This window comes from Ranitomeya variabilis, chromosome 1, assembly GCF_051348905.1.
Source record: "Ranitomeya variabilis isolate aRanVar5 chromosome 1, aRanVar5.hap1, whole genome shotgun sequence".
In the NCBI taxonomy this organism is placed as follows: Eukaryota; Metazoa; Chordata; class Amphibia; order Anura; family Dendrobatidae; genus Ranitomeya; species Ranitomeya variabilis.
In genome coordinates this window covers 11,012,056-11,024,126 of record NC_135232.1, presented here as the reverse complement: position 1 = coordinate 11,024,126, position 12,071 = coordinate 11,012,056, and positions in this window count along the sequence as shown.

Here is a 12,071-nt window from a genome sequence, read left to right as displayed (position 1 = left end):
AAGTCACACGCATGGTCCATGTGTAATCTGTAATTTTCTCGCCCCCATAGACTTTCATTGGCCGATTTTTTGCGCAATACTCTGACAAACGCAGCATGCTGCGATTTTCTACGGCCGTACAAGACCGTATAATACGGATCCGTAAAATACGGCAGATAGGAGCTGGGCCATAGAGAATCATTGTACCGTATGCAATCCGTATTTTCTGCGCCTCTCATACGTCCGTAAAATTTTTATAGGGTTTTGTTTGACCCTTTGTGTGTTTAAACATTTTCTGAAAATTTAATAAAAAATTAATGGTTACAAAAAAGAAAAGAAACCTTGGAAATTACTTCTGCCCACCCGCAAATCCCAGACATGCCATGTGTGGACTCTAAAAAGTGGTAAAATCACAAGGGAAGAAAGAGTGCCAATCTCTTTGACCTGTGAGCTTCAAGACCAAAGATGGGAAGAAAAGGAGTTATCGATAACTTTCCCAGCTATGTGCACCTCCCAGAAAACAGCCCATATGTGAGGTCAGCAAAGTGGGAGTTCTTAGTTTTATGGCCGAAGCATGTAACAGGATTGTCATCTTTGGCAGCATTCAGAGCCAGGAGAGACAGCTGAACACCATGCTGTGGTTCATTTCTTTGGGATCTCTCCTCCCCTTTATCGACACGTCATACCTGTGACTGAGATTTAGTAAGCTTTCATATTTTTTATCCCGTTTTATTTCATAACTGTTTATCCATATTTGTATTTTGTCTCTTTTGTAATATCGTTTGTATCTTTTGTAAACAATGCCGATTCTTCTGGAATAAAATTATACATTTGCTAGCTTCGTTCTTCTTGTTCCATGAGTGATCTGCCATGTACTGCGCGCAAATTAACGTTACCAAACGGATGTCAGATCCACCTATAAGAGGTCAGTGGTGGCAGCATAGTTTTCGTATTTATCTGGTGTTGGGAACTTGATGGTGATTGGATCGAGGTATTGTCAGGGAGAGACTTGGTGAGCGAGAGCTAATAACCCGGGCTCCTGCAATTTCCCTAAGACTAGGGAAATCCTGACTGACCCTCTACCTGAAGTTTACACTGATGGTGTGCATGTTCAGGCCTCGAACCTCACCCCAACTCCTGAGCTCAGCCCTAGGCTGAAACCTCCGCCCACCACCCAGTGAAGAGGTAATACTTAAATACCCACAGTTAGCACAGACAAGGATAAAGGAAAATATACACCACGCCGCAGTCACTCAGGAATACACTATAAATGTGCAGGGCAAAATAAACACAAATATAGGAAGGAGTAAATAAGACGAAGGAATATACACCACCAGCAACGAATCTCCAACCACCAGCTCTCCACTCCAGACCGAGATAACAACGCAAGACAGAAGCTATAATCGGCGACGCCCAAAGATCAGGAGAACTATTTAAAGGCAATGGGCATGGCCCAGCTTCCAATCCGAGCATCAGGTAAATTAACCCCGGAACAGCTAGATAAAATCTAGCAGACGCCAATGAGTAAATAGTGGTCAAAAGCGGAATTACCGCTGTCTGTCGGACAACCTGGTCTGAACAGCGTCCGACATGACAGGTATATACACTCACCGGCCACTTTATTAGGTACACCATGCTAGTAACGGGTTGGACCCCCTTTTGCCTTCAGAACTGCCTCAATTCTTCGTGGCATAGATTCAACAAGGTGCTGGAAGCATTCCTCAGAGATTTTGGTCCATATTGACATGATGGCATCACACAGTTGCCGCAGATTTGTCGGCTGCACATCCCAAAGATGCTCCATACAAGGCAGGATGGATCCATGCTTTCATGTTGTTTACGCCAAATTCTGACCCTACCATCCGAATGTCGCAGCAGAAATCGAGACTCATCAGACCAAGCAACGTTTTTCCAATCTTCTACTGTCCAATTTCGATGAGCTTGTACAAATTGTAGCCTCAGTTTCCTGTTCTTAGCTGAAAGGAGTGGTACCCGGTGTGGTCTTCTGCTGCTGTAGCCCATCTGCCTCAAAGTTCGACGCACTGTGCGTTCAGAGATGCTCTTAGGCCTACCTTGGTTGTAACGGGTGGCGATTTGAGTCACTGTTGCCTTTCTATCAGCTCGAACCAGTCTGCCCATTCTCCTCTGACCTCTGGCATCAACAAGGCATTTCCGCCCACAGAACTGCCGCTCACTGGATTTTTTTTCTTTTTCGGACCATTCTCTGTAAACCCTAGAGATGGTTGTGCGTGAAAATCCCAGTAGATCAGCAGTTTCTGAAATACTCAGACCAGCCCTTCTGGCACCAACAACCATGCCACGTTCAAAGGCACTCAAATCACCTTTCTTCCCCATACTGATGCTCGGTTTGAACTGCAGGAGATTGTCTTGACCATGTCTACATGCCTAAATGCACTGAGTTGCCGCCATGTGATTGGCTGATTAGAAATTAAGTGTTAACAAGAAGTTGGACAGGTGTACCTAATAAAGTGGCCAGTGAGTGTATATATGTTCTTATCAGGAACCGGTGGTATATATACATCCTGTCACATCACATGCCACAATACTCACCATAAATTAGAGCAGCTGCTCCCCTTTCCTTATCCTCTGTCAATACCCTTATTGGTCAGTAGGGTAACAAGATGCCAGAGAGCTGCAAGTTTCTACTAAGTTTCTTTGACATGCAGTACACAATGGTAAGGCAGTAATACATGAACCACTCATCACCGGTATGCAGTAGTCCACAATGATAAGGCAGTAATACATGAACCATCCATCACCGGTATGCAGTAGTCCACAGTGGTAAGGCAGTAATACATGAACCACTCATCACCGGTATACAGTAGTCCACAATGGTAAGGCAGTAATACATGAACCACTCATCACCGGTATGCAGTAGTCCACAGTGGTAAGGCAGTAATACATGAACCACTCATCACCGGTATGCAGTAGTCCACAATGATAAGGCAGTAATACATGAACCATCCATCACCGGTATGCAGTAGTCCACAGTGGTAAGGCAGTAATACATGAACCACTCATCACCGGTATACAGTAGTCCACAATGGTAAGGCAGTAATACATGAACCACTCATCACCGGTATGCAGTAGTCCACAGTGGTAAGGCAGTAATACATGAACCACTCATCACCGGTATACAGTAGTCCGCAATGGTAAGGCAGTAATACATGAACCACTCATCACCGGTATGCAGTAGTCCACAATGATAAGGCAGTAATACATGAACCATCCATCACCGGTATGCAGTAGTCCACAATGATAAGGCAGTAATACATGAACCACTCATCACCGGTATGCAGTAGTCCGCAATGGTAAGGCAGTAATACATGAACCACTCATCACCGGTATGCAGTAGTCCACAATGATAAGGCAGTAATACATGAACCATCCATCACCGGTATGCAGTAGTCCACAGTGGTAAGGCAGTAATACATGAACCACTCATCACCGGTATACAGTAGTCCACAATGGTAAGGCAGTAATACATGAACCACTCATCACCGGTATGCAGTAGTCCACAGTGGTAAGGCAGTAATACATGAACCACTCATCACCGGTATACAGTAGTCCACAATGGTAAGGCAGTAATACATGAACCACTCATCACCGGTATGCAGTAGTCCACAGTGGTAAGGCAGTAATACATGAACCACTCATCACCGGTATACAGTAGTCCACAATGGTAAGGCAGTAATACATGAACCACTCATCACCGGTATGCAGTAGTCCACAATGGTAAGGCAGTAATACATGTACCATTCATCACCGGTATGCAGTAGTCCACAATGATAAGGCAGTAATACATGAACCACTCATCACCGGTATTCAGTAGTCCACAATGGTAAGGCAGTAATACATGAACCATCCATCACTGGTATGCAGTAGTCCACAATGGTAAGGCAGTAATACATGAACCACTCATCACCGGTATGCAGTAGTCCACAATGCTAAGGCAGTAATACATGAACCACTCATCACCGGTATACAGTAGTCCACAATGGTAAGGCAGTAATACATGAACCACTCATCACCGGTATGCAGTAGTCCACAATGATAAGGCAGTAATACATGAACCATTCATCACCGGTATGCAGTAGTCCACAATGGTAAGGCAGTAATACATGAACCACTCATCACCGGTATTCAGTAGTCCACAATGGTAAGGCAGTAATACATGAACCATCCATCACCGGCATGCAGTAGTCCTCAATGGTAAGGCAGTAATACATGAACCATCCATCACTGGCATACAGTAGTCCGCAATGGTAAGGCAGTAATACATGAACCATCCATCACCGGTATGCAGTAGTCCACAATGGTAAGGCAGTAATACATGAACCATTCATCATCAGTATGCAGTAGTCCACAATTGTTAGGCAGTAATACATGAACCATTCATCATCAGTATACAGTAGTCCACAATGGTGAGGCAGTAATATATGAACCATCCATCACCGGTATACAGTAGTCCACAATAGTAAGGCAGTAATACATGAACCACTCATCACCGGTGTGCAGTAGTCCACAATGGTAAGGCAGTAATACATGAACCATCCATCACCGGTATGCAGTAGTCCACAATGATAAGGCAGTAATACATGAACCATTCATCACCGGTATACAGTAGTCCACAGTGGTAAGGCAGTAATACATGAACCACTCATCACCGGTATGCAGTAGTCCACAATAGTAAGGCAGTAATACATGAACCACTCATCACCGGTATACAGTAGTCCACAATAGTAAGGCAGTAATACATGAACCACTCATCACCAGTGTGCAGTAGTTCACAATGGTAAGGCAGTAATGCATTATCCATCCATCACCGGTATACAGTAGTCCACAATGGTAAGGCACTAATACATGAACCTTCATCACCAGTATGCAGTAGTCCACAATGATAAGGACGTAATACATGAACCATTCATCACCGGTATACAGTAGTCCACAATGGTAAGGCAATAATACTTGAACCACTCATCACCGGTATACAGTAGTCCACAATGGTAAGGCAGTAATACATGAACCACTCATCACCGGTATACAGTAGTCCACAATAGTAAGGCAGTAATACATGAACCATCCATCACCGGTGTGCAGTAGTCCACAATGGTAAGGCAGTAATACATGAACCATCCATCACCGGTATGCAGTAGTCCACAATGGTAAGGCAGTAATACTTGAACCACTCATCACCGGTATACAGTAGTCCACAATGGTAAGGCAGTAATACATGAACCACTCATCACCAGTGTGCAGTAGTCCACAATGGTAAGGCAGTAATACATGAACCACTCATCACCGGTATACAGTAGTCCACAATGGTAAGGCAGTAATACTTGAACCATTCATCACCAGTATGCAGTAGTCCACAATGGTAAGGCAGTAATACATGAACCACTCATCACCGGTATGCAGTAGTCCACAATGGAAGGCAGTAATACATGAACCACTCATCACCGGTATGCAGTAGTCCACAATGGTAAGGCAGTAATACATGAACCACTCATCACCGGTATACAGTAGTCCACAATGGTAAGGCAGTAATACATGAACCATTCATCACCGGTATACAGTAGTCCACAATGGTAAGGCACTAATACATGAACCATTCATCACCAGTATGCAGTAGTCCACAATGGTAAGGCAGTAATACATGAACCACTCATCACCGGTATACAGTAGTCCACAATGGTAAGGCAGTAATACATGAACCACTCATCACCGGTATGCAGTAGTCCGCAATGGTAAGGCAGTAATACATGAACCACTCATCACCGGTATGCAGTAGTCCACAATGATAAGGCAGTAATACATGAACCATCCATCACCGGTATGCAGTAGTCCACAGTGGTAAGGCAGTAATACATGAACCACTCATCACCGGTATACAGTAGTCCACAATGGTAAGGCAGTAATACATGAACCACTCATCACCGGTATGCAGTAGTCCACAGTGGTAAGGCAGTAATACATGAACCACTCATCACCGGTATACAGTAGTCCACAATGGTAAGGCAGTAATACATGAACCACTCATCACCGGTATGCAGTAGTCCACAGTGGTAAGGCAGTAATACATGAACCACTCATCACCGGTATACAGTAGTCCACAATGGTAAGGCAGTAATACATGAACCACTCATCACCGGTATGCAGTAGTCCGCAATGGTAAGGCAGTAATACATGAACCACTCATCACCGGTATGCAGTAGTCCACAATGATAAGGCAGTAATACATGAACCATCCATCACCGGTATGCAGTAGTCCACAGTGGTAAGACAGTAATACATGAACCACTCATCACCGGTATACAGTAGTCCACAATGGTAAGGCAGTAATACATGAACCACTCATCACCGGTATGCAGTAGTCCACAGTGGTAAGGCAGTAATACATGAACCACTCATCACTGGTATACAGTAGTCCACAATGGTAAGGCAGTAATACATGAACCACTCATCACCGGTATGCAGTAGTCCACAGTGGTAAGGCAGTAATACATGAACCACTCATCACCGGTATACAGTAGTCCACAATGGTAAGGCAGTAATACATGAACCACTCATCACCGGTATGCAGTAGTCCACAATGGTAAGGCAGTAATACATGTACCATTCATCACCGGTATACAGTAGTCCACAATGATAAGGCAGTAATACATGAACCACTCATCACCGGTATTCAGTAGTCCACAATGGTAAGGCAGTAATACATGAACCATCCATCACTGGTATGCAGTAGTCCACAATGGTAAGGCAGTAATACATGAACCACTCATCACCGGTATGCAGTAGTCCACAATGCTAAGGCAGTAATACATGAACCACTCATCACCGGTATACAGTAGTCCACAATGGTAAGGCAGTAATACATGAACCACTCATCACCGGTATGCAGTAGTCCACAATGATAAGGCAGCAATACATGAACCATTCATCACCGGTATGCAGTAGTCCACAATGGTAAGGCAGTAATACATGAACCATTCATCACCGGTATACAGTAGTCCACAATGGAAGGGAGTAATACATGAACCATCCATCACCGGCATGCAGTAGTCCTCAATGGTAAGGCAGTAATACATGAACCATCCATCACCGGTATGCAGTAGTCCACAATGGTAAGGCAGTAATACATGAACCATTCATCATCAGTATGCAGTAGTCCACAATTGTTAGGCAGTAATACATGAACCATTCATCATCAGTATACAGTAGTCCACAATGGTGAGGCAGTAATATATGAACCATCCATCACCGGTATACAGTAGTCCACAATAGTAAGGCAGTAATACATGAACCATTCATCACCGGTATGCAGTAGTCCACAATGGTAAGGCAGTAATACATGAACCACTCATCACCGGTATGCAGTAGTCCACAATGATAAGGCAGCAATACATGAACCATTCATCACCGGTATGCAGTAGTCCACAATGGTAAGGCAGTAATACATGAACCATTCATCACCGGTATACAGTAGTCCACAATGGAAGGGAGTAATACATGAACCATCCATCACCGGCATGCAGTAGTCCTCAATGGTAAGGCAGTAATACATGAACCATCCATCACCGGTATGCAGTAGTCCACAATGGTAAGGCAGTAATACATGAACCATTCATCATCAGTATGCAGTAGTCCACAATTGTTAGGCAGTAATACATGAACCATTCATCATCAGTATACAGTAGTCCACAATGGTGAGGCAGTAATATATGAACCATCCATCACCGGTATACAGTAGTCCACAATAGTAAGGCAGTAATACATGAACCATTCATCACCGGTATGCAGTAGTCCACAATGGTAAGGCAGTAATACATGAACCACTCATCACCGGTATACAGTAGTCCACAATGGTAAGGCAGTAATACATGAACCATTCATCATCAGTATGCAGTAGTCCACAATTGTTAGGCAGTAATACATGAACCATTCATCATCAGTATACAGTAGTCCACAATGGTGAGGCAGTAATATATGAACCACTCATCACCGGTGTGCAGTAGTCCACAATTGTTAGGCAGTAATACATGAACCATTCATCATCAGTATACAGTAGTCCACAATGGTGAGGCAGTAATATATGAACCACTCATCACCGGTGTGCAGTAGTCCACAATGGTAAGGCAGTAATACATGAACCATTCATCACCGGTATGCAGTAGTCCACAATGATAAGGCAGTAATACATGAACCATCCATCACCGGTATGCAGTAGTCCACAATGATAAGGCAGTAATACATGAACCACTCATCACCGGTATGCAGTAGTCCACAATAGTAAGGCAGTAATACATGAACCATTCATCACCGGTATACAGTAGTCCACAATAGTAAGGCAGTAATACATGAACCATTCATCACCGGTATGCAGTAGTCCACAATGGTAAGGCAGTAATACATGAACCATCCATCACCGGTATACAGTAGTCCACAATTGTAAGGCAGTAATACATGATCCATCCATCACCGGTATGCAGTAGTTCACAATGGTAAGGCAGTAATGCATGATCCATCCATCACCGGTATACAGTAGTCCACAATTGTAAGGCAGTAATACATGATCCATCCATCACCGGTATGCAGTAGTCCACAATGATAAGGACGTAATACATGAACCATTCATCACCGGTATGCAGTAGTCCACAATGGTAAGGCAATAATACTTGAACCACTCATCACCGGTATACAGTAGTCCACAATGGTAAGGCAGTAATACATGAACCACTCATCACCGGTATACAGTAGTCCACAATAGTAAGGCAGTAATACATGAACCATCCATCACCGGTGTGCAGTAGTCCACAATGGTAAGGCAGTAATACATGAACCATCCATCACCGGTATACAGTAGTCCACAATGGTAAGGCAGTAATACTTGAACCACTCATCACCGGTATACAGTAGTCCACAATGGTAAGGCAGTAATACATGAACCACTCATCACCAGTGTGCAGTAGTCCACAATGGTAAGGCAGTAATACATGAACCACTCATCACCGGTATACAGTAGTCCACAATGGTAAGGCAGTAATACATGAACCATTCATCACCGGTATACAGTAGTCCACATTGGTAAGGCAGTAATACATGAACCATCCATCACCGGTATACAGTAGTCCACAATAGTAAGGCAGTAATACATGAACCATTCATCACCGGTATGCAGTAGTCCACAATGGTAAGGCAGTAATACATGAACCATCCATCACCGGTATACAGTAGTCCACAATTGTAAGGCAGTAATACATGATCCATCCATCACCGGTATGCAGTAGTTCACAATGGTAAGGCAGTAATGCATGATCCATCCATCACCGGTATACAGTAGTCCACAATTGTAAGGCAGTAATACATGATCCATCCATCACCGGTATGCAGTAGTCCACAATGATAAGGACGTAATACATGAACCATTCATCACCGGTATACAGTAGTCCACAATGGTAAGGCAATAATACTTGAACCACTCATCACCGGTATACAGTAGTCCACAATGGTAAGGCAGTAATACATGAACCACTCATCACCGGTATACAGTAGTCCACAATAGTAAGGCAGTAATACATGAACCATCCATCACCGGTGTGCAGTAGTCCACAATGGTAAGGCAGTAATACATGAACCATCCATCACCGGTATACAGTAGTCCACAATGGTAAGGCAGTAATACTTGAACCACTCATCACCGGTATACAGTAGTCCACAATGGTAAGGCAGTAATACATGAACCACTCATCACCAGTGTGCAGTAGTCCACAATGGTAAGGCAGTAATACATGAACCACTCATCACCGGTATACAGTAGTCCACAATGGTAAGGCAGTAATACATGAACCACTCATCACCGGTATACAGTAGTCCACAATAGTAAGGCAGTAATACATGAACCATCCATCACCGGTGTGCAGTAGTCCACAATGGTAAGGCAGTAATACATGAACCATCCATCACCGGTATACAGTAGTCCACAATGGTAAGGCAGTAATACTTGAACCACTCATCACCGGTATACAGTAGTCCACAATGGTAAGGCAGTAATACATGAACCACTCATCACCAGTGTGCAGTAGTCCACAATGGTAAGGCAGTAATACATGAACCACTCATCACCGGTATACAGTAGTCCACAATGGTAAGGCAGTAATACATGAACCATCCATCACCGGTATACAGTAGTCCACAATAGTAAGGCAGTAATACTTGAACCACTCATCACCGGTATGCAGTAGTCCACAATGGTAAGGCAGTAATACATGAACCACTCATCACCGGTATGCAGTAGTCCACAATGGTAAGGCAGTAATACATGAACCACTCATCGCCAGTGTGCAGTAGTCCACAATGGTAAGGCAGTAATACATGAACCACTCATCACCGGTATACAGTAGTCCACAATGGTAAGGCAGTAATACATGAACCATTCATCACCGGTATACAGTAGTCCACAATGGTAAGGCACTAATACATGAACCATTCATCACCAGTATGCAGTAGTCCACAGTGGTAAGGCAGTAATACATGAACCACTCATCACCGGTATACAGTAGTCCACAATGGTAAGGCAGTAATACATGAACCACTCATCACCGGTATACAGTAGTCCACAATGGTAAGGCAGTAATACATGAACCACTCATCACCGGTATGCAGTAGTCCGCAATGGTAAGGCAGTAATACATGAACCACTCATCACCGGTATACAGTAGTCCACAATGATAAGGCAGTAATACATGAACCACTCATCACCGGTATGCAGTAGTCCACAATGGTAAGGCAGTAATACATGAACCATCCAGCACCGGTATGCAGTAGTCCACAGTGGTAAGGCAGTAATACATGAACCACTCATCACCGGTATACAGTAGTCCACAATGGTAAGGCAGTAATACATGAACCACTCATCACCGGTATGCAGTAGTCCACAGTGGTAAGGCAGTAATACATGAACCACTCATCACCGGTGTACAGTAGTCCACAATGGTAAGGCAGTAATACATGAACCACTCATCACCGGTATGCAGTAGTCCACAGTGGTAAGGCAGTAATACATGAACCACTCATCACCGGTATACAGTAGTCCACAATGGTAAGGCAGTAATACATGAACCACTCATCACCAGTGTGCAGTAGTCCACAATGGTAAGGCAGTAATACATGAACCACTCATCACCGGTATGCAGTAGTCCGCAATGGTAAGGCAGTAATACATGAACCACTCATCACCGGTATGCAGTAGTCCACAATGATAAGGCAGTAATACATGAACCATCCATCACCGGTATGCAGTAGTCCACAGTGGTAAGGCAGTAATACATGAACCACTCATCACCGGTATACAGTAGTCCACAATGGTAAGGCAGTAATACATGAACCACTCATCACCGGTATGCAGTAGTCCACAGTGGTAAGGCAGTAATACATGAACCACTCATCACCGGTATGCAGTAGTCCACAATGGTAAGGCAGTAATACATGAACCACTCATCACCGGTATGCAGTAGTCCACAGTGGTAAGGCAGTAATACATGTACCATTCATCACCGGTATGCAGTAGTCCACAATGATAAGGCAGTAATACATGAACCACTCATCACCGGTATACAGTAGTCCACAATGGTAAGGCAGTAATACATGTACCATTCATCACCGGTATGCAGTAGTCCACAATGATAAGGCAGTAATACATGAACCACTCATCACCGGTATTCAGTAGTCCACAATGGTAAGGCAGTAATACATGAACCATCCATCACTGGTATGCAGTAGTCCACAATGGTAAGGCAGTAATACATGAACCACTCATCACCGGTATGCAGTAGTCCACAATGCTAAGGCAGTAATACATGAACCACTCATCACCGGTATACAGTAGTCCACAATGGTAAGGCAGTAATACATGAACCACTCATCACCGGTATACAGTAGTCCACAATGGTAAGGCAGTAATACATGAACCACTCATCACCGGTGTGCAGTAGTCCACAATGATAAGGCAGTAATACATGAACCATTCATCACCGGTATGCAGTAGTCCACAATGGTAAGGCAGTAATACATGA